This window comes from Schistocerca nitens, chromosome 2 (assembly GCF_023898315.1).
Source record: "Schistocerca nitens isolate TAMUIC-IGC-003100 chromosome 2, iqSchNite1.1, whole genome shotgun sequence".
Classification (NCBI taxonomy): Eukaryota; Metazoa; Arthropoda; class Insecta; order Orthoptera; family Acrididae; genus Schistocerca; species Schistocerca nitens.
Window position 1 is genome coordinate 980,801,935 of NC_064615.1, and position 25,317 is coordinate 980,827,251.

The 25,317-nt window shown below is 44.7% G+C and overlaps 1 protein-coding gene and 1 pseudogene across 4 annotated transcripts in view; one reads left to right on the forward strand and one right to left on the reverse strand.

Annotated features, from left to right (window-relative positions):
- LOC126237311 (disks large 1 tumor suppressor protein) overlaps positions 1–25,317 on the reverse strand; it is a 963,837-nt gene that overhangs the window by 206,022 nt on the left and 732,498 nt on the right. The gene's annotated exons all lie outside the window — the stretch shown is intronic.
- Positions 21,780–21,897, forward strand: LOC126238544 (5S ribosomal RNA; annotated as a pseudogene).

Here is a 25,317-nt window from a genome sequence, read left to right on the forward strand (position 1 = left end):
CAGAGTATCACAGCAACCAGTTCCATCGACTAATTTTAAATTTCGAAAGGAAAAGAACAAGTACGTCAACAATTAAGACTGACGAAACAATTGCAAAGGCTTTCAAAGAGACTTCAAATTGACGGCAACTTAAAAATTATTTCTATCTTGTGTGGCCTCCGCATAGAAATTACATTGAAGAACCAGTGACAACCATTGGGAGTTACGTAAATAGTGAAAAGGAATTTAACGCACGTCATACTCATTGGAAATCTTGTAAATATTGTAAGTTTGAAGGGGGACGAAAAGAGACTATTTCCTCGTGGTGTTCCCTGGAAACTATACAAGGTCAGCTAAATGTCTTTAGCAGTTTGTAAAATATTCGCTAATGAAGACCAAGAAGACTATCTCAAAGAACATGCCTTTTCTAGAGACATTCCGTGGCATTCTCCTTGAGAGATTCTCAGAACCAAAATCTGTATGGGTACGCACCGAATACAATTGCAGCGGAAGCACAGGCAAATGTCACGTAGCTACATGCATTCGCTCTCTCATAAATACCTCTTATCTTAACAAGTAAATCGCATATATTAAACATTTTATCCATGTTACATGTAAAACTCGTTGACTGTTGATATAATGAACGACAGAAAACACTGCGACCTGTCCCTTTTTTACGATTATTTATTTCACCATTACCCTAATGAATAACGTCGTTACAACCTGGAAGCAATTATATATGCGGAAGTTATGTCCCTACAAATGTTGTTGTTGTGGTCTTCAGTCCTGAGACTGGTTTGATGCAGCTCTCCATGCTACTCTATCCTGTGCAAGCTTCTTCATCTCCCAGTACCTACTGCAACCTACATCCTTCTGAATCTGCTTAGTGTATTCATCTCTTGGTCTCCCTCTACGATTTTTACCCTCCACGCTGCCCTCCAATACTAAATTGGTGATCCCTTGATGCCTCAGAACATGTCCTACCAAACGATCCCGTCTTCTGGTCAAGTTATGCCACAAACTTCTCTTCTCCCCAATCCTATTCAGTACTTCCTCATTAGTTATGTGATCTACCCAGCTAATCTTCAGCATTCTTCTGTAGCACCACATTTCGAAAGCTTCAATTCTCTTCTTGTCCAAACTATTTATCGTCCATGTTTCACTTCCATACATGGCTACACTCCATACAAATACTTTCAGAAATGACTTCCTGACACTTAAATCTATACTCGATGTTAACAAATTTCTCTTCTTCAGAAACGCTTTCCTTGCCATTGACAGGCTACATTTTATATCCTCTCTACTTCGACCACCATCAGTTATTTTGCTCCCCAAATAGCAAAACTCCTTTACTACTTTAAGTATCTCATTTCCTAATCTAATCCCCTCAGCATCACCCGACTTAATTCGACTACATTCCATTATCCTCGTTCATCTTATATCCTTTCACGACACCGTCCATTCCATTCAACTGCTCTGACAGTCTGTCTCTGACAGAATTACAATGTCATCCGCGAACCTCCATGGATTTTAATACCTATTCCGAATTTTTCTTTTGTTTCCTTTACTGCTTGCTCAATATACAGATTGAGTAACATCGGGGAGAGGCTACAACCTTGTCTCACTCCCTTCCCAACCACTGCTTCCCTTTCATGTCACTCGACTCTTACAACTGCCATCTGGTTTCTGTACAAATTGTAAATAGCCTTTCGCTCCCTGTATTTTACCCCTGCTACCTTTAGAATTTGAAAGAGAGTATTCCAGTCAACATTGTCAAAAGCTTTCTCTAAGTCTACAAATGCTAGAAACGTAGGTTTGCCTTTCCTTAATCTTTCTTCTAAGATAAGTCGTAAGGTTAGTATTGCCTCACGTGTTCCAGTGTTTCTACGGAATGCAAACTGATCTTCCCCGAGGTTGGCTTCTATTACTTTTTCCATTCGTCTGTAAAGAATTCGTGTTAGTATTTTGCAGCTGTGACTTATTAAACTGATGGTTCGGTAATTTTCACATCTGTCAACACCTGCTTTCTTTGGGATTGGAATTATTATATTCTTCTTGAAGTCTGAGGGTATTTCGTCTGTTTCATACATCTTGCTCACCAGATGGTAGAGTTTTGTCAGGACTGGCTCTCCCAAGGCCGTCAGTAGTTCCAATGGAATGTTGTCTACTCCGGGGGCCTTGTTTCGACTCAGGTCTTTCAGTGCTCTGTCAAACTCTTCACGCAGTATCGTATCTCCCATTTCATCTTCATCTACATCCTCTTCCATTTCCATAATATTCTCCTCAAGTACATCGCCCTTGTATAGACCCTCTATATACTCCTTCCACCTTTCTGCTTTCCCTTCTTTGCTTAGAACTGGGTTTCCATCTGAGCTCTTGATATTCATCCAAGTCGTTCTCTTATCTCAAAAGGTCTCTTTAATTTTCCTGTAGGCAGTATCTATCTTACCCCTAGTGAGATAAGCCTCTACATCCTTACATTTGTCCTCTAGCCATCCCTGCTTAGCCATTTTGCACTTCCTGTCGATCTCATTTTTGAGACGTTTGTATTCCTTTTTGCCTGCTTCATTTACTGCATTTTTATATTTTCTCCTTTCATCAATTAAATTCAATATTTCTTCTGTTACCCAAGGATTTCTACTAGCCCTCGTCTTTTTACCTACTTGATCCTCTGCTGCCTTCACTACTTCATCCCTCAAAGCTACCCAATCTTCTTCTACTGTATTTCTTTCCCCCATTCCTGTCAATTGTTCCCTTATGCTCTCCCTGAAACTCTGTACAACCTCTGGTTCTTTCAGTTTATGCAGGTCTCATCTCCTTAAATTCCCACCTTTTTGCAGTTTCTTTAGTTTTAATCTACAGGTCATAACCAATAGATTGTGGTCAGAGTCCACATCTGCCCCTGGAAATGTCTTACAATTTAAAACCTGGTTCCTAAATCTCTGTCTTACCATTATATAATCTATCTGATACCTTTTAGTATCTCCAGGCTTCTTCCATGTATACAACCTTCTTTCATGATTCTTAAAGCAAGTGTTAGCTATGATTAAGTTATGCTCTGTGCAAAATTCTATCAGGCGTCTTCCTCTTTCATTTCTTAGCCCCAATCCATATTCACCTACTATGTTTCCTTCACTACCTTTTCCTACACTCGAATTCCAGTCACCCATGACTATTAAATTTTCGTCTCCCTTCACTATCTGAATAATTTATTTTATTTCATCATACATTTCTTCAATTTCTTCGTCACCTGCAGAGCTAGTTGGCATATAAACTTGTACTACTGTAGTAGGTGTGGGCTTCGTATCTATCTTGGCCACAATAATGCGTTCACTATGCTGTTTGTAGTAGCTTACCCGCATTCCTATTTTCCTATTCATTATTAAACCTACTCCTACAAATGTACATAAGTAAAAGTCCTAAGACAGGCAAGACTGCCTGCAACTGGTGAAGGCAAAATGAATAATCATGGAAAAAGAGCCTGATCACAATTTTTTCAACCTTTCAACATATATTAAAGTAATTCCCAGTAACACGCTTTGCTACACTTCTAGGCAGGAGAGAAATTCTTAGTGCGCCAGTATGCTACCTGCTAAAAGCAGCTTAACTTAGCAAGAAATGTCTCCCTGCAGGAATGTAATATCGCAAAAGCGTTCCAACCCCATCGTGGTGGCTAGAAAATGTTTTTACCTCTACCGACTGGCCGCGCCGAATATCTGACAAACTCGTGCCTCGGTTCCACGAGAGGTGCTCTCAGCTGAAAATATCCTTTTCCGCAGAAATTCTGATACCGGGAATTTCAGTTGGCAGCTCAGAACAAAAGGCGCGGAATATGCAGAGTAGCGCCCCTGCATCATGATCAGCATACAGCGCTATATCCATGGGAGTGAAGATGGAAAATGTTTGACCACCCGTCGTACAGCATAGGTCTTGTTCGCTCCGTTCTCTTTCTGTGCGCTGGAAACTGTCCGCTCAACATTTACACAGTGGTGAAAGGTCTCAACGGCTCTCAAGCACTGGCTCCAGTCGGATGCGGCAAATTTCTATGGGTTAAAAGACGTCACGGTGTGGGTGAAGCTGACTTGCTTGAATGATATATTTTGTAACTACTAGGCAATTTCGACCATATGGTCCTTATCAAGTGTCACACTTAAGACCATACATGTGGCAGAAACTGGCCACTGAAGAAACATTTATTCAAGACAACTGCAGCGTAATCTACATTTACGTTCCATACTCCGCAAGCCACCTGACGGTGTGTGGCGGAGGGTACTTTGAGTACTTCTATCTGTTCTCCCTTCTACTCCAGTCTCGTATTGTTCGTGGAAAGAAAGATTGTCGGTACGCCTCTGTGTGGGCTCTAATCTCTCTGATTTTATCCTCATGGTCTCTTCGCGAGATATACATAGGAGGGAGCAATATACTGCTTGACTCCTCGGTGAAGGTACGTTCTCGAAACTTCGACAAAAGCCCGTACCGAGCTACCGGGCGTCTCTCCTGCAGAGTCTTCCACTGGAGTTTATCTATCATCTCCGTAACGCTTTCGTGATTCCTACATGATCCTGTAACGAAGCGCGCTGCTCTCCGTTGGATCTTCTCTATCTCTTGCTTCAACCCTATCTGGTACGGATCCCACACCGGTGAGCAGTATTCAAGCAGTGGGCGAACACGTGTACTGTAACCTACTTCCTTTGTTTTCGGATTGCATTTCCTTAGGATTCTTCCAATGAGTCTGTCTGGCATCTGCTTTACCGACGATTAATTTTATATGTCCATTCCATTTTAAATTATCCTAGTGCCTACTCCCAGATAATTCACGGAATTACGTGCTTCCAGTTGCTGACCTGCTATATTGTAGCTAAATGATAAAGGATCTTTCTTTCTTTCTATGTATTCGCAGCACATTACACTTGTCTACATTGAGATTCAATTGCCATTCCCTGCACCATGTGTCAATGCGCTGCAGATCCTCCAGCAATTCAGTACAATTTTCCATTGTTACAACCTCTCGATATACCACAGCATCATCCGCAAAAAGCCTCAGTGAACTTCCGATGTTATCCACACGGTCATTTATGTATATTGTGAATAGCAATGGTATCTACGACACTCCCCTGCGGCACACCTGAAATCGCTCTTACTTCGAAAGACTTCTCTCCATTGAGAAAGACATGCTGCGTTCTGTTATCTACGAACTCTTCTATCCAATCACACAATTGGTCTGATAGTCCATATGCTCTTACTTTGTTCATTAAACGACTATGGGGAACTGTATCGAACGCCTTGCGGAAGCCAAGAAACACGGCATCTACCTGTGAACCCGTGTCTATGGCCCTCTGAGTCTCGTGGACGAATAACGCGAAACCCATGCTGATTCCTACAGCACGTATTTTAACCTAAATTTGAGGAATATGGAAGCAATTAAAAAGAAAACAGACTTGTGACACGCGAGTGCAAAAGATCGCACGATACGCTAAGTGTCTCATTCCCGTAACAGGTATGTTTCGAAAAAACTTTTTCTTAGGGAAGTCCTAGAATTTTGCAGGCAGTACACTTTCACAGACAGCAAGTAGGAGTGTCCTCCACCGGCCTCTACAAAGCCTGCACCTTTTGGTGCTGTTGAACTGGAAGTAAATTTTGTGTGTGTGCCGCTCAGGACGGAGCCTATCGTCGGCTGCGCCTAGTACGGCAGCAGCTGGTGTTAGTACGGCAGCCAGATGTGGTAGTGACTCCAGTTAGAGCGATAGCGCCGCAACCAGATACGGCAAACATGACGTAGCGGCCCCCGTCTGATAACGCTACGGTTGCGTCCCGCATGCCAGGTGCCACGCCATGCGGGGAGGATTTCTCCGCTCTGACTCAACGAGCCTTACTCAGTGTTGGTATTACTATACGGAGCACGTAAGCTTCTGGTCTGACGCAACCAATTACGCCTAGATGTACACCCCTAACAGACACCACACCCATCCCAAAACTCTGCATTGCCCTACAGTGGATTCCCGCCCACCCATCACCAAGTGGTCGTGACGAATATATCAGTCCATGGCCTGCACGTTCTCGTAGCGTTCGACACATTCTGTGCCTCGTAGCTAACTGGAACAACGAGTTTCCGGCCGACATGCGTTATAAAGCTATTAGTTAATGCTTTCTCCAAAAGATGATAGCTCTCGTTAATCACTATTAGAGAACCTACATAGAAAATAGGTTCTCTAGTTAAGATTATGCATTCTCGGTCAGTTATATCGTTTTTCACTGTTGATTTTGGTAAGGTCGCAAATTATTGCAATCATTACCCTGAAGAGAAAATAGCCTCTCTTGTCGTTTCTACACCTACATCTACATTTATACTCCGCAAGCCACCTAACGGTGTGTGGCGGAGGGGCACTTTACGTGGCACTGCATTACCTTCCTTTCCTGTTCCAGTCGTGTATGGTTCGCAGGAAGAACCATTGCCGGAAAGCCTCCGTGCGCGCTCGAATCTCTCTAATTTTACATTCGTCAGCTCCTCGGAAGGTATAAGTAGGGGGAAGCAATATATTCGATACCTCATCCAGAAACGCACCCTCTCGAAACCTGGACAGCAAGCTACACCGCGATGCAGAGCGCCTTTCTTGCAGAGTCTGCCACTTGAGTTTGCTAAAGATCTCCGTAACGCTATCACACTTACCAAATAACCCTGTGACGAAACAAGCCACTCTTCTTTGGATCTTCTCTATCTCCTCCGTCAACCCGATCTGGTACGGATCCCACACTGATGAACAATACTCAAGTAGAGGTCGAACGAGTGTTTTGTAAGTCACCTCCTTTGTTGATGGACTACATTTTCTAAGGACTCTCCCAATGAATCTCAACCTGGTACCCGCCTTACCAACAATTAATTTTATATTATCATTCCACTTCAAATCGTTCCGCACGCATACTCTCAGATATTTTACAGAAGTAACTGCTACCAGTGTTTGTTCCGCTATCATATAATCATACAATAAAGGATCCTTCTTTCTATGTATTCGCAATACATTACATTTGTCTATGTTAAGGGTCAGTTGCCACTCCCTGCACCAAGTGCCTATCCGCTGCAGATCTTCCTGCATTTCGCTGCAAATTTTTAATGCTGCAACTTCTCTGTACACTACAGCAGCATCCGCGAAAAGCCGCATGGAACTTCCGACACTATCTACTAGGTCATTTATACATATTGTGAAAAACAATGGTCCCATAACACTCCCCTGCTTACTTTAACATCTGTAGACGTCTCTCTCTATTGAGAACAACATGCTGTGTTCTGTTTGCTAAAAACTCTTCAATCCAGCCGCACAGCTGGTCTGATATTCCGTAGGCTCTCACTTTGTTTATCAGGCGGAACAGTGCGGAACTGTATCTAACGCCTCCCGGTAGTCGAGGAAAATGGCATCTACCTGGGAGCCTGTATCTAATATTTTCTGGGTCTCATGAAGAAATAAAGCGAGTTGGGTCTCACACGATCGCTGTTTCCGGAATCCATGTTGATTCCTACAGAGTAGATTCTGGGTTTCCAGAAATGACATGATACGCGAGCAAAACACATGTTCTAAAATTCTACAACAGATCGATGTCAGAGATATAGGCCTATAGTTTTGCGCATCTGCTCGACGATCATTCTTGAAAACTGGAACTACCTATGCTATTTTCCAATAATTTTCGTCGTTTTAGACCTTGCACGTGATTAGCTCGGCGTGGAGTCAGAAGCAGATGACGAAATGGAAGGGCAGGGGAGACGTCGTGACGGTCAGTGCGTTCCTTCGTGCAAAAGCCAAGTGCTGTCATGCATTACAATAAGAAGATGGGAAGCGTGGATAGGAAGCTATTCCCAGTTGCAAAGCTACCAAATAGCCAGAAGCTAACTGGGAAAAAAAGTAATGTTACAAGCTTTTTTCTTCCTTTACTGGATTTTCGTGCTTCTGCATAAAAATAAAAACAAGGCAGTGAAAAAAAGCAGGATAGAATTCATGAGTAGCATTTGAACAATTGACCATATCCTCTCCGCAATAAGCGTATGCTCTCCACAATAAGGGTCATCAATTGGACGTCCACGTATCTAACACCTAAAGCGACTCGTCTTATCGCCAGGCATTTCCGAGAATTTTTGTCAAGCGCAACGAGGAAAAGATGAACACGGAGGTGTGAACTATGCACGAGAAGAGTCATTCGCTAAGAGACATCTTACGCTGGAGTGATGGGATAGCGATATGCACATATACAGATGGCAGTAGTATCGCGAACACAAGGTATGAAGGACAGTGCATTGGCGGAGCTGTTATTTGCACTCAGGTGATTCACATGAAAATGTTTCCGTCGTAATTATGGCCTCAAGACGGGAATAAACAGACTTTCTGAAATTGGAATCATGGTTGAAAGCTAGACGAATGGGACACGGAATTCAATATTACGAAGTCCATAGTGACGAAAGTGCGCCGAAATTTCAGTCATTGCACACTAATGTTTACAGAACGTCCGGTTGATGCAGAACTAATAATGACAAAAGCTCGATGTAGGAGGAAACATTTGCACTTAAAGAATATTAAACTGACAATTTCATTTATACTGTAGATTATATTGATATGCCACACGTATCACAACGCTATGAGATTGTATGTTGTGTAAACCTTTTGTGAGTCGTTTTTGTTCACGATAGTATCAGTTCTTTCTACTAAATCGAGCTGTAACATGCAGCCACCGTGGAACTATGCTTAAAATAATTCACGTGCATTTCGCGGTGCTACCCTGTTGTGCTGTAACCTTTGATACTCGTACATTGCCACACGCTTACTGTTTATTTTTAATCGGGTGGGTGTAACTTCTCCTAGTTTATTGCTGTATCTTTTTGGTAGTAGATATTAGTCCGAAGCGAACTTCAGAGCCATGTGGGAGGGTACTAAAACGTGTAAACACTGTTAGCCATATCTACAGTGATTGCGTTAGTCTGTTTCGGGTGTGGTTCAACACCAATTAAATGAGACAAATAGACTACTGTATGTTACCAGCAGTACTTCATTTGAAAGTGCAATTCGAATGCCACTCGTTATTACCATAGAAAGTGAAAACGAAAACAGGTCTCATATTAAAGAAATTTATCTGGAATTGACTAATTCAGCCTAACGATGTTGTGCACCGATGAGCAACCACTTGTTAGGAAATCGCTAGACTATAGCAGCAACTATGGCGACACGTTTGGAAGTTGTTTCCCCTTGCTGTGTATTATTACGCGAACTTCTTCAGGAGGGGACAGTCGGTTCGGAACATGAAGTTGAGGTAACAAGGAGTATGGTTTGGAGTGAATACTGATTTTTGAATTAAATCTTAACGTCACTGCGCACACAGTAGCTGATAAAACAACGAGATATGAAGCGTAGATCCTTATACGAGAATTCTTTTGACTGCAGTGATGTAATCAGGTGTTTGTTACTGTTCACTAAAACAAAACCGACGGCTGCCGCAAGAGCTCGTATTGATATCACCTGAGGGAGAGGGAGAAGGGGAGATAGGAAGGAAAGACGAGGAGAAAAGAGTTTTTAAAAGTTGTTAATTTCGTGATAAACAGATCTTTTAAGTTCATCAGTTTCATAATAATTTAGTAATGGTACTAATAACCTCTACGTTGAACACACCACTCCCATCATCATAAATCACTATTTATTTGAGTCCAGGTTTATCGTGAAAACCTTGTTCCATTATATATTTTCTGAGGCACCAATGAACTATGTTGCTCAGCGATTTAAGAAAGGTGTAACCCCTGTGGAAGTGGCCTGTTCGAATCCAGCTCCGGTAACGCTGGCTTCGGTTTGATTCTGGAAGTGAATCACTGAAGGCGAATTACGGGATGGTTTACCCAGCAAGACACGACCATGTACTTCTCAAAGGTTATTCAAGCTGACTACTGCAGTGTTTCAGATGATTCTTCTGTGAAGATCAACAAGTACCAGTACAGAGTTGTTGTAGTTGTACACTCAGTTCAAATCAGTTCTGCACGAGGGCAACCGATACGTTGACACCCTGGGCAAAGTAGTTGTTTTCTCAGAGCAGTACTCTCATTAGTGCTTTTCATTCCGTGCTCCTAAAGGCAGAGCAGGCTGTTCGAGTAATGACCCAGTGAAGAGTTATGGAGTTTTCAGCCAATTATCAGCCGAGCTGGTAGTAAGAGAGAAGGAATCCCAACTGGAAATATCTGGAAGGATATTTCCAGTTCTATAATTTGCCTTACAACCAAGTGGAACTCCTGGAAAAACTGTCAGAATTGAGGGAAAGGATATAACACACTGCGCCATTTATAAGTCATACACAGGAATCTAAATATGAGCGAGTGTAGCTTGGGACGGGCACGAGGTGAAACAAACTACAAATGAAAAGCTGATAGTGGCATAAAAGATTAAAGTTAAGGGAAACACGCACTGGTTTTTGCTCACGAATATAGGAAATATCAGCATGTGCATAAACACCCTTTTCACGGAGAGAACATAGGCTCTTTGCGGTTTAAGGGTTCTACTGGCAGGAATGTGTTGATTTCTATTCGCAGCCGGGAAGTGTGGAATGGAAGCCTATCGAGGGGGTGCTTAAATGAATAAGCAGCTTAAATGACACGCGAGCCATCGAAGTGGAGGAAAATAGGATGCTTTTGTATAGCCCCCGAGCCAAATTACATTTATTTGTTTACGCAAGGGTTGGTTCAAATGGCTCTGAGCACAATGGGACTTAACTGCTGTGGTCATCAGTCCCCTAGAACTTAGAACTACTTAAACCTAAATAACCTAAGGACATCACAGACATCCATGCCCGAGGCAAGATTCGAACCTGCGACCGTAGCGGTCGCGCGGTTCCAGACTGTAGCGCCTAGAACCGCTTGGCCACTCCGGCCGGCTTTACGCAAGGGTTTTAAAAACATAAGGAGACTACGTAAAATATGTAGGAGTAGGAATTATGGCGGTAGTTCTTCCCGCATCGAAGTGATACCAGTCCACTGATAAATTAACAGTTATACGGTGCTATGATCGTTGTCAATTTGCAGACTGTTGATGTAGCGGTGTGTCCAACGTCCTCTTATCGACCTAATGTCACTCGTTTAAATTAGTCAAACTGGAAATTTGTGGTAAGGTCTTATGGGACCAAACTGCTGAGGTCATCCTTCCCTAAGCTTACGCACTACTTAATTTAACTGAAACTGACTACGCTAATGACAACACAAACACCCATGCCCGAGGGAGGACTCGAACCTCCGACGGGGGGAGCCACCCGGACCGTGAGAAGACGCTTCAATTAGTATGTCACACTATGCAGCACTGCTTTACTATCAACGCTTCAATAAGGTAATTTCGCCGAGCGCTGCCTGGCGCAGATTCCAAAACATTTCCTCGTCATGTTTAGTTTCAGGATCAGAACTACAGTGGATTAGGAGCTAATAGGATGTATTAAAGAATGAATTAATTTTTCAGTATTACAGATCTCATCAGTGGGAAATATTTTAAAGCATGCTACTGCACAGGGAACTTCACGTTCGGGACAATAATTCGCGTGTAACGTTATATGGCTTTTCGAAAATACTTGAATGAAAACGTGTTCAACCTGCTAAAGAAATAGAAAGAATTGTAGAAAGCTGGAGTGAAATAATGACTAAAACGCAGAAAATTGCGCAACCAATTTTTCACAAATTCGTCAAAACATTTTTCATCTTGCGTATAAGATTCACTGCGTCGGCAGCTGATTGCACTAGCAAAGCAGAAAGAAGGTCAATATTTGACGCAAATTGTTTTCGTACTGCTGCACACACACACACACACACACACACACACACACACACCACCACCACCACCAAAAACAACGATCTCTCTTTCATTAAACAACAGTTCCTTGCGAATATGGGATTCAAGCTTCCAGCGCTAACTAGAATGAAATATAACGTCGACCTAGTACATCTTGTACATTTTTTGATATACGGATTGCTATTCATCGTAGCGAGAATCATACGGAAAATGTAGATACAAGGCCATAAAAACTGGAAAGCCTTTTCTACTCATTAGACGGAGTGGTGTTTCTTCTATTATCCACATGACAGCTAAAAATTCATAAGGCCTTTGCGTCCACCACGTTCTGTAGAATAGTGATTTCAAAATGGACGTGACTATTTCGAAAGTCACCAACAGCTCAGTTAGTAATTTGACAGAACAACGGGACTATCTTTTGTGCTCTGAAGGCCTGTGAAGTTTTAGTAGTTTGCCACACACCAGAGGATAAACGACGTTCATTGCACTGTAAATATAAAATTAGGTTTAAGCGAAAACTGACGTGACATGGTTCCTTTCTTTTATCAAAATACGTTACCATTTGTACAAAAAGACAAGAAGGGAACGATGGGAAACTAAATGTTGGTGGCTAGCGTCATCCCATATCAAGAAGGGCGATGAACAATTAAAAGTTATGTTTTAAACTCTGAGATAATGCGAAAAATGTAGAGCTTCCGCAATTTTAACTACGTTAAGCATCTCTATAATAGGACAATCCTTGCTTAACTCACACAGGAGTGCCGAAGATTGACAGCGGTAACTTTCCACTGCTATGCTCTCAATAAAGACGTAAAATGTAATGAAGGAACACTAGGTTGCAACGTCCCGTCAACGACGTCATTCAGGACGGAGCACAAGCTCAGATCTGCGAGGAATCGGGTTAGAGAACTCAGCCGAAAACCAAAATCCGGATGACCGGACAGGGATTTCAACAGCCGGCCGTACAGTGGCTCACCACTGCGTCTCCAGATCGGTCCGAGGCAGGTGATACTTGTCACATTTTAATATTACACTAATATGAGGATGGTTAAAGTTAAAAGCTTCAGCGTACAAGAGCAAAACAATTTCTAAATGTTTCTACAGTGGGATTCCGTCGTTAAGTGACGCAACTTTTTAATTTGTGCAAGCAAAAATCTATTGGAAAAATATTATAATTACTTTCACTTGAACGACACCGATACTTTATGAGCTTCCAGAAGTATACTGAAGCTCGAACACTCATCACACACAGTGTTTTATTATTATCAGAAGTACGATCGTATAGGGTTACTCAAGCTACATTTGTGCGTGGATTGAGGATTTCTTGGTAAGGAGGACGCAGAATGGCGAATCATCGACAATTATAGAAACAGATTCGGTTGTCACCCAGGAAAGTGTAAATTTCCTTTAGTTTACATCTATGGTCACAAAATTTTTGTCATCATACTACCGGTCACGGTTTATAATGACCATCTTCAGATCTGTTCTATAAAAATATGTCCAAATATACTGGAGCCATAGTGGCATCGTCGAATGCTAAGCACAAAGACAGATCTGAGGATGGTCATTATAGACCGAAACCGGTTGTGTGATGACAAAAAATTTATTCCATATTCGGTTCACTGTTCAATTCCCGACCATGTCGCAGCTTGTGAAACCAAGAAAGTGTGTTGGGGGACCTTTTCTAGCAATGCTGCATGTAATAACGTTGCAGACAACATTAATAACAACCTCAGAGCTTTCACAAGTGTTGCAGTTATCTGTAATGAAGTACTGTCTAAAAAAAACCTGTACAGATATTCAGTCGATTTCGAAGTGGTGCAAAGATTTGCAGCTTGCTTTCAATATATATAAATGTAAAATCGTGCACTTAGCAAAACAAAAAAGCATAGTATCACATGGACACAGTATCAACTTGTCATAACTGGAATCCGTGAATTCATACAAATACCTGCGTGTAACAATTTGTACGGATATTAAATGGAACGATCGCACAGGCTCAGACGTAGGTAACGCAAGTGGTAGACATCGGTTCACTCGTAGAATACTAGGGAAATGCAATCCGTGAACAAAGGAAATTGCTTACGAGTCCTTGTGCGACCCATCCTACAATATTGGTCAAGCGTATGGGATTAGTAAGAAAAGAATAGGACTCACGGGGGTATTGAACGTACATAAAGACGAGCAAAACACGTTTATTTGATCTATAGGAGAGCATTACAGAGACGCTAAAGAAAGCACTGAACCGGCAGGCGGTTGAAACAGACGCATGGTATCCCAACAAAACCTACATACAGAACTTCAAGAACCAGTTTTAAATTACTGATCTACGAGTGTACTACAGCTCGCTACGTATCGCTCCCGTAGGGATTGTTAAGGCAAGATTAATTACAGCGCGTACTAAGGCGTTTTAAACATTCTTCCCGCGTCCTATATATCAACAGAACGGGAAGGAGCCCTAGTAAATGGTACAATACGAAGTATCTTCCGCTATGCACTTCACAATGGTTTTGCAAAGTATGGATGTAGATGAAGAGTGTTCATTTATTCCTCCGACGCGGTGTGCCATCAGAGACTGAACCCAGCGTGACAGCCATCTGCCAACAGAGACAAGCAACACCGCAGAACATTACTCTAATCACACCACCATATGTCCGCTGTCAGACAGGCGAGGGGCGTGGCTACAGGAAAGTGCCCTGTGCGCATTCACTCCACGAGTAGCGGAGTAAAGTACCAGTTGCAAAAAGTATTTGTCAATATTTTGGAACGTGAACGAAGCTGGTGGTGTACAGGTAGCGTCGGCGTCAGCTGACACGCCTTCAAGGTGCTACAACTTCTCGCGGCGCACACGAAACCACGTGATTCATAGAGCCTCCCGTCTCTAGCCGGCCTGAGTCACGCTCGTGAGTCATGGCGATTCCTCCCCCTCCTCAGCTACAAATCAGCCGTGTTTCTGATCCGCGACAGCCGGTAATCAGATTTCCGAGACAGCGACGCTTCGTTTTGCTAAGGAAATGAAACAAGATAGCGACCGACTCTCAATCGGATGGTGGAGCTTTGGAACAAGGAAAACAAGCAGTGCTGTGCCGCGTTCTAATCTCTTGACTTCTTCAGTAATGTTGCCATCGGGTGACACTTACTTGGATGAGGATAGGCACTTTCCACTGTAAATGAGCAACAGCTGCCAGGAACAGCCAATATAGAAAACTTTGTTATACAGCTTCCGCCCAATAATTTGTTCATGAGAGCAGCTGCTTTTGGACTACGGTGTAGTGACAAAAAATTTCATTCGGCAACGATGACAGCTCTGTTAATGTATGCACTTGACTGTTAACATCATCTTCGATTTTAGACCGCGCTTTGGTACAGTTCATATTAATTGATTTTACGTCGACATTGCAAGCCTTATTCTATCCTTACTTATCGGAAATATAATTTTGTAATCTAACCAGTCTCTTATCTCAAAAAAGTCCGTGAACAACTGCTGAAATTTTGTCGGCGGGGATGCAATGGGGGGGAGGGAGGCTGGGGGGAGGGGAGAGAGAGAGGGAGGGAGGGAGGGAGGGAGGGAGGGAGGGAGGGAAAGAGAGAGGGAGAGAGAGAGGGAGGGAGGGAGGGAGGGGAGATGGACGGCTGCACGCTCGTGACTCAGTCTGGAGCAATAATAATCAAATTAGGTAGGAAAACATATGACTTACCATATGGAAAAAAATTGATGATTAAATGTCTTCTGGGTGTTGTACCGTGTCTCTGTATAAATGACTTTTTCTTTCCTACCCTCTTCTTTTCCATTCCATTCTATACTATAATTTAGTATTTTACACAACGACGCTCTACAATACCCAGAAGAATTCTAATATTTATGACACCGGCCGCGGAAGCCTACATAGAAATACGGAAAAAGTGGGTTCGGGTGTTAGGATACGAAAGGAGAGACATGTAAAAACGGACAGCGATAGACAGATTTCATTCTTTCCCTCTCTAAAATAGTAATGAATAAGTCTTTGGTTTGCTCTCCTGTGCCAAACTCTTCATTTCAACTCAAGAGTAGCACCTATCGTCCGCAGCTGAGAAGAATGCAGCAAAAACGTGACTGTGAGTAGTGTGTCGTGGTGTAATCACCAAGGCGCGCGCGCAACTGTAAAAACATTTTCTTGAATGCCACTACGTGAAATTGTAAATGTGTCTCAGTTAAAGAGGTTCTAACGACGTAATACACTCCTGGAAATTGAAATAAGAACACCGTGAATTCATTGTCCCAGGAAGGGGAAACTTTATTGACACATTCCTGGGGTCAGATACATCACATGATCACACTGACAGAACCACAGGCACATAGACACAGGCAACAGAGCATGCACAATGTCGGCACTAGTACAGTGTATATCCACCTTTCGCAGCAATGCAGGCTGCTATTCTCCCATGGAGACGATCGTAGAGATGCTGGATGTAGTCCTGTGGAACGGCTTGCCATGCCATTTCCACCTGGCGCCTCAGTTGGACCAGCGTTCGTGCTGGACGTGCAGACCGCGTGAGACGACGCTTCATCCAGTCCCAAACATGCTCAATGGGGGACAGATCCGGAGATCTTGCTGGCCAGGGTAGTTGACTTACACCTTCTAGAGCACGTTGGGTGGCACGGGATACATGCGGACGTGCATTGTCCTGTTGGAACAGCAAGTTCCCTTGCCGGTCTACGAATGGTAGAACGATGGGTTCGATGACGGTTTGGATGTACCGTGCACTATTCAGTGTCCCCTCGACGATCACCAGTGGTGTACGGCCAGTGTAGGAGATCGCTCCCCACACCATGATGCCGGGTGTTGGCCCTGTGTGCCTCGGTCGTATGCAGTCCTGATTGTGGCGCTCATCTGCATGGCGCCAAACACGCATACGACCATCATTGGCACCAAGGCAGAAGCGACTCTCATCGCTGAAGACGACACGTCTTCATTCGTCCCTCCATTCACGCCCGTCGCGACACCACTGGAGGCGGGCTGCACGATGTTGGGGCGTGAGCGGAAGACGGCCTAACGGTGTGCGGGACCGTAGCCCAGCTTCATGGAGACGGTTGCGAATGGTCCTCGCCGATACCCCAGGAGCAACAGTGGCCCTAATTTGCTGGGAAGTGGCGGTGCGGTCCCCTACGGCACTGCGTAGGATCCTACGGTCTTGGCGTGCATCCGTGCGTCGCTGCGGTCCGGTCCCAGGTCGACGGGCACGTGCACCTTCCGCCGACCACTGGCGACAACATCGATGTACTGTGGAGACCTCACGCCCCACGTGTTGAGCAATTCGGCGGTACGTCCACCCGGCCTCCCGCATGCCCACTATACGCCCTCGCTCAAAGTCCGTCAACTGCACATACGGTTCACGTCCACGCTGTCGCGGCATGCTACCAGTGTTAAAGACTGCGATGGAGCTCCGTATGCCACGGCAAACTGGCTGACACTGACGGCGGCGGTGCACAAATGCTGCGCAGCTAGCGCCATTCGACGGCCAACACCGCGGGTCCTGGTGTGTCCGCTGTGCCGTGCGTGTGATCATTGCTTGTACAGCCCTCTCGCAGTGTCCGGAGCAAGTATGGTGGGTCTGACACACCGGTGTCAATGTGTTCTTTTTTCCACTTCCAGGAGTGTATATTAAAGAGTCTCACGTCTTCAGTACAGTGATACTTTCGAAATAATTTCGGTCACATTTTCCATTTCTGTACGTGGTACCAGTAACTGCTGTATCAATAGTTCATTAATACTGGTCCTTATATGCAACTATTGAAATGTGTTTTCCGTTCCGTTACAAGTTTCCTTTTTACTACGCTAAAAATGATCAGTAGTAGGACTTAATAGCCTGTTTCTTGTTTTTAATACGCATGTAATGTCTGCATTCACGTTTCACTACAATTTTCCCCTTTGGCACTTGGAGCAAATGGTTCAGATGGCTCTGAGCACTATGGAACTCAACATACTGAGGTCATCAGTCCCCTACAACATAGAACTACTTAAACCTAACTAACCTAAGGACATCACACACATCCATGCCCGAGGCAGGATTCGAACCTGCGACCGTAGCAGTCGCGCGGTTCCAGACTGAAGCGCCTCGAACGCCTCGGGCACACCGGCCGGCCCACCGCCAATGTTCGACGTCAACGTGCAATAGTCTCTCACTGACAGCAAGTGGCAGCACTAACAGTGGGGGTTAACGAAGCCTCTCGAAGGGGGGGGGGGGGGTGTCGTAATGAGGAAATGGAGCAATTTATCTGATATGGATGATGATCAGTGGCGTTCGGGACGATGGTGGAAGCATTTCCGAAACGGCTAAGTCTGAACTGTTCGCATGCCGGCGTGGCTAAAGCATAACGTGCATGGCGAAATGGCGCTGTCCAAAACAACTGCGGTACACCACGGGCCATAGACGACAAGTTTGAACGACGGCTGCGTCAATGTGTGCGGGCAACGAGACGTGCAACTGTTGAGCAACTGACCGCCCTGACGGACCACGGGGCTAGCAACAGTGTCTCCTCCACGACTGTTCGGTGAACGACGCTGTTTATGGGCCTTCACAGCAGGCAGCTGGCTGATGCACACACACAGACTGCAATGGATAGGCGACGAAGTCTATCATTTGCAGCCGGCCGCGGTGACCGAGCGGTTCTTGGCGCTTCAGTCCAGAACCACGCGGCTGCTACGGTCGCGGGTTCGGATCCAGCCTCGGAGATGGATGTGTGTAATGTCCTTAGGTTAATTAGGTTTAAGTAGTTCTAAGTCAAGGGGACTGATGACCTCAGATGTCAAGAACCATAGTGCTCGGAGCCATTTCAACCATTTTCTAGCATTTTCACGCCAGTACCGCCACTGGACGTCCACTGAATGGTGACTGGTGGCCTTTTCAGATGAATGATGAGGCGAAATACCTCAGATTTCAAGAAGAATATAATAATTCCAATACCAAAGAAAGCAGGTGTTGACATATGTGAAAATTACCGAACTATCAGTTTAATAAGCTACTGCTGCAAAATACTAACGCGAATTCTTTACAGACGAATGGAAAAACTAGTAGAAGCGGACCTCGGGGAAGATCAGTTTGGATTCCGTAGAAATGTTGGAACACGTGAGGCAATACTGACCTTACGACTTATCTTAGAAGAAAGATTAAGAAAAGGCAAACCTACGTTTCTAGCATTTGTAGACTTAGAGAAAGCTTTTGACAACGTTAACTGGAATACTCTCTTTCAAGTTCTGAAGGTGGCAGGGGTAAAATACAAGGAGCGAAAGGCTATTTACAATTTGTACAGAAACCAGATGGCAGTTATAAGAGTCGAGGGGCATGAAAGGGAAGCAACGGTTGGGAAGGGAGTGAGACAGGGTTGTAGCCTGTCCCCGATGTTATTCAATCTGTATATTGAGCAAGCAGTAAAGGAAACAAAAGAAGAATTTGGAGTAGGTATTAAAATCCATGGAGAAGAAATAAAAACTTTGAGGTTCGCCGATGACATTGTAATTCTGTCAGGGACAGCAAAGGACTTGGAAGAGCAGTTGAACGGAATGGAAATTGTCTTGAAAGGAGGATATAAGATGAACATCAACAAAACCAAAACGAGGCTAATGGAATGTGGTCAAATTAAGTCGGCTGATGCTGAGGGAATAATATTAGGAAATGAGGCGCTTAGAGTAATAAATGAGTTTCGCTATTTCGGGAGAATAATAACTGATGATGGTCGAAGTAGAGAGGATATAAAATGTAGACTGGCAATGGCAAGGAAAGCGTTTCTGAAGAAGAGAAATTTGTTAACATCGAGTATAGATTTAAGTGTCAGAAAGTCTTTTCTGAAAGTATTTGTATGGAGTGTAGCCATGTATGGAAGTGAAACGTGGACGATAACTAGTTTGGACAAGAAGAGAATAGGAGCTTTCGAAATGTGGTGCTACAGAATAATGCTGAAGATTAGATGGGTAAATCACATAACTAATGAGGAGGTGTTGAATAGAATTGGGGAGAAGAGGAGTTTGAGGCACAACTTGACTAGAAGAAGGGATCGGTTGGTAGGGCATATTCTGAGGCATCAAGGGATCACAAATTTAGCATTGGAGGGCAGAGTGGAGGGTAAAAATCGTAGAGGGAGACCAAGAGGTGAATACACGAACAGATTCAGAAGGATGTAAGTTGCAGTAGGTACTGGGAGATGATGAAGCTTGCACAGGATAGAGTAGCATGGACAGCTGCATCAAACTAGTCTCTGGACTGGAAACCACAACAACAAGAACAACAACAACAATGTTTTTTGCTCATCGGACATATGGCCATTGGCGTGTAACGTCTAACATGTCTGGCTGTAAAGACGCTGCAACAATCGTCAGAAGAGTTATGGTCTGGGATATGTTCTCCTGGCATTTCCTGAGTGATTCGTCGATCTCAAGACACAGTGCGTCAAAACAAGTGTGCGTCTATCCGTGGTGACCATGTCCATCCTTACATGCAGTTTGTTTTTCCTCGGCACGATGTCCTCTATCAGCAGGACAATGTACCGTGTCACACAGCTCGCAGTGTACGTGCGTCTTTCTAAGAGCAGCAGGATGAGTTTCAAAATGGTTCAAATGGCTCTGGGCACAATGGGACTTAACATCTGAGGTCTTCAGTCCCCTAGAACTTAGAACTACTTAAGCCTAACTAACCTATGGACATCACACACGTCCATATCCGAGGCAGGATTCGAACCTGCTACCGTAGCGGTCGCGCGGTACCGGTCTGAAACGCCTAGAACCGCTCGGCCACAGGAGCCGGCCGACACGTGGTCACATTAATATAACAATGTAGTTCCGTCAGCTTCCCCACTTCTGCAGGCTCATCCACATTTTAAATGCTGCATAGAACTTATTATATGAGCATCGTTGGTCTGGGTGCGCCAAATGGAACCTCCACTCAAAAGAAACAGGTTTCCCCCCGAAAGCGACGCAGAAGTGGAGCGCCGTGGCCAGAAACCGTGACAGCCAGACGCTGGGCGGTTGGCTGCGGCCGCGGCGGCAGCAACTTTACCAAAGGAAAGCGACGGGCGAAGCGGCCGCTCTCAGCGCGAACTTTGAGCGCCTGCAGGCTAATTGCAGGCCCATTACGGGAGCTGCTGCCACACACGTGGGTCGCCCGTGCCACGTGTGAAGTGGGGCACTCGCGCTCGTCGCCCACGCGCCGCCGCTTCCAATATAGCCGCGACCCGGCGACAGGCAATAAAACCACCCGTCGCCGTCTCCACCTGCCGTGCCCGCTTATTGGAATTTCTAGCACACGATTTCTTCCGCCACGTGAACATAAAATACACACCAACTGGAGACAGAAAATACCTGTAACCTAATCTGTTTAATACTGCCACGATCAAGTGCGCAGAATGCGACCCGTGTAAAAATATATAATTCTGAACTAAATTCGCCAAGTATTTTATCTTGTTTCTGGGGACAGTCACCGATTAGCAGTGTCCCTCCCTCCCGCAAATACATGTCGACACGCTGGCATTTAGCGTAAGCAGATGCCAACGATTTTAGTAATAATAATAAAATTGGTTAACATCATTCTTAGTGCACTGCTTTAGCACAACGTCAATTCAGAATAATACAGCATTTGAAAGTCTTTCTTTCGAAGAAAAAATTTTCTTACAAGTTCAATGTCTAATCAAATGTATCCTGACAGTCCTATGTAATGCGGAATTATCCACAGATGTCACGAGATGTGGACCAGATGGTTTAGAAGTAGAGCGGGGTTATTGTGTTGTCAGTAGAGAAGTACTGTAGTAACAACGTAATCGGTCAGCTGAAGAGTTCAATGAGACTTCGAAAGTTGACTAGTCACTGGTTGTCACCTTAGTAGCAAATCAACCAGGGACATTTTTTTTCAACCCTTTTAAATCTGCCTAAGTGATCTGTCGCTGATGTGAGATGAGAAGGCGAAGCAACGACAGCTAAGGCAGACCTCATGCGCTGACGGGTAGCTATTGTGGAACATTGCCAAAGGTAGTTGCAAAATAAGGCCAATGGCCTTGCCGCAGTGGTAACACCGGTTCCCGCCAGATCACCGAAGTTAAGCGCTGTCGGGCTGGGCTAGCACTTGGATGGGTGACCATCCGGTCTGTCCAGCGCTGTTGGCAAGCCGGTTGCACTCAGCCCTTGTGAGGCAAACTGAGGAGCTACTTGATTGAGAAGTAGCGGCTCCGGTCGCGAAAATTGACTATGGCCGAGAGAGCGGTGTGCTGACCACATGCCCCTCCAGCGATGCCTGTGGGCTGAGGATGACACGGCGACCGGTCGGTACCGTTGGCCCTTCATGGCCTGTTCGGACGGAGTTCCAAATAAGCTGAATTATCCCTGCGGGAGGAATCACTCGCGAGTTCCAAAATTCTATCAGCAGATCAGCTAGCGTAATGGCAGTATGCAGGAAGTCAGAAGAAATGGTAACAATGGTCGAGCAGCTCCTCATAAGCTACGCTATTCCAGAGTCAATGTTAAGAGACGCTTGAGGTGGTGTAAAGGGCGGAGCCAATGGAGAGTGTGTGACTGGAAGCGAGTCATTTGCAGAGATGAATCAAGCTGTACCCTGTGGCAATCGAATGGAAATGTTTAGGTTTGGCGAATGCCTTAAGTACGTTTTCTGCTATCATGTGTAGGGCGAGGAGTAAAGAACGGAGAAGGTGGATTTACGGTATGAAGGTGTGGCCCCTTACTGTGGTTAAGAAAACGCTAAATCCGGAAGGATATGACATTTTACAGCACAGTGTACCACGTACAGTGGAGGAACAGTTCGGAGACGATTATATCAGCGTGACAACCCACCACCTGTCATAAAGCACCACGTCAGGCAGTGGTTTGTGGACAATAACACTCCTGAAACGGTTTGGCCTTCCCGAAGTCCTGACCTCAAACCAATGCAACTCCTCTGGGATGAGTTATAACACTGAACTAGCTCCAGATCGCAGCGCCCAACATCACTGCACTTTTAAACTCCCTGGCAGATTAAAACTGTGTACCGGACCGAGACTCGAACTCGGGACCTTTGCCTTTCGCGGGCAAGTGCTCTACCAACTGAGTTACCCAAGCATGACTCACGCCCCGTCCTCACAGCTTTACTTCTGCCAGTACCTCGCCTCTTACCTTCCAAACTTTACAGAGGCTCTCCTGCGAACCCTGCAGAACTAGCACTCCTGAAAGAAAGGATATTGCGGAGACATGGTTTAGCCACAGCCTGGGGGGTGTTTACAGAGCACTTGCCCGCGAAAGGCAAAGTTCCCGAGTTCGAGTCTCGGTCCGGCACACAGTTTTAATCTGCCAGGAAGTTTCATATCAGCGCACACTCCGCTGCAGAGCCAAAATCTCATTCTGATCACTGCACTTGTCTGCTTTCCGCTCTTGAGATCTGGGCTGCCATTCCTCCGCACACATTCACCCGCCTTATTGCACGTGTCCCCAGTAGAATTCACGCCATCATAAAGGCGAGGTGAGAACACGCCCTGTAGTGTCTAGGAAGCCCGCATACTCGGTTCGCTAGACAAACAAACTAGTCGTATTAATGAGTTTTATTACAGTAAGAAAATTACAATACTTAACATTACCAGTTACACAGATGTGTCACAAGCAAAGGGCGACATACAAAATAATCAGTCTTCTTCAGTATAGACAATTCCAAATCTGTGCTACATAGAGAGAATAAGCGAAGTAAATAGCGTTGACGCTGCTATCGAAGTCGTTAATCTTGAAGGTGCTATTGAAACTGAGCGGTCACCAATCGGTCGCGGTGCGTATGTCCTCTTCACGTAAGGGTCGCTGCTCTGGCGTTGTCGTCCTGGAGAGGGGTCGGTCAGCGTGCTATTGGCGGATTTCTTCTCACAGCCGCCTCTTCTCTTTCATTCCAGACTGGCGTGGCGGCGCCTGACAATACGGCATAGCACAGTCCATATTAGAGTCCACTAATAGATGTCGGGGGACTTGTAATCGGGTAATACATACGGCAAATCTGAAGCATTCTCTCAGTTTATTGGCAATTATTAAGTGTCCAGATTCTTTTAATCTGACACTGCGTTCACTGCTACCAGTATTTCAAATGGTTCAAATGGCTCTGAGCACTATGGGACTTAACATCTATGGTCATCAGTCCCCTAGAACTTAGAACTACTTAGACCTAACTAACCTAAGGACAGCACACAACACCCAGCCATCACGAAGCAGAGAAAATCCCTGACCCCGCCGGGAATCGAACCCGGGAACCCTGGCGTGGGAAGCGAGAACGCTACCGCACGACCACGAGATGCGGGCACCAGTATTTCAATAAGAACTACTATTACGAACACAGGTGTGCAATCTGCCAACGCGAACGTGTGACTGACGAAAAAGCTGTTTCTGTGAGTCGGTACCTCCTACGTTTGAGAAGTCAGTCTTCCCTTTTTTTTCCGTTTATGGAGGGTCTACCGCTTCTGTCTTCCCTCACTCAACTTTCAGTGGTTTCGTATTTCTACCCGTGGACTCTGGAATCGTGTCGGATGCGTCGGTTACAGCCTGAGACTGTGCGCCTATACATGGCTGACAAGCCAATATCTTCCACGTAAGCCGGCCCTCTCAAGGAAATCTGAAGTATTCTGTGTTAAACGTAGCTTGTAGTTTAGATATCCTTGAGATTTTCAGGATACTCTGGTTTACATGCTACTTAACTCTCCGAAAGTTAGCTATGAAATCTGGATATTGGTGTATGTAAAAATATAGATGCTCCTAATACAATTGAGTTTCAGGGGAGATCATGACCCGCATGAACGATACCCCCCGCCCCCACCTGGATCGGTCACTCAATGAATCATGGGCGGACATTCAAAAAGATAATAATCATTAGAAATATAAAGGGATTTACCTGTATGGTTGTTAGTCCCTACATTTTCTGTTGGTTTCCAAATATATATATATATATATATATATATATATATATATATATATATATATATATATATATGTGTGTGTGTGTGTGTGTGTGTGTGTGTGTGTGTGTGTGTGTGTGTGTGTGTGTCTCTCTCTCCCCCCCCCCTCTCCCTCCGTCCCTCCCAACTTGTTAAATAGTAATAGAAGTAACATGTTTTGTACTAGGTAGTAAAATTCAATGACTAAACATTAGGCCACTGCGTAAAAGTTAAATTGGCAACTTAATATATGTGGGTAGTATCGTGTGTTCAGATAAAGAAATAGATATACTCTGTCGTCATTGGCAGGTTCAGATGAGAAGAACTGATTGGGTGACGCCTCGGTGCTAAATCGGCGGCGAGAGGCCTATGCTCCCCCCTGCGTCCCCTATATGTTTAAATCTTGTTGTAATTTAGACGTCTTCGTAGAAGTGTAGCACACGGCTTATAGCTGATTCATGGCGCGACAGAATCTCTGATAGGTTTGTGTCCTAGGTCGACTTCAAGTCGCAGGTCTTGGAAAGTTTTATAATGTTCGAGGATATGGCGGAGCACCGTGAGTGTCTAGTTCGTGTATCTGCATCCCAGCTGCTTCTTTGGCTAGTTTGTCAGCCAACTCATTAACTGGAATGC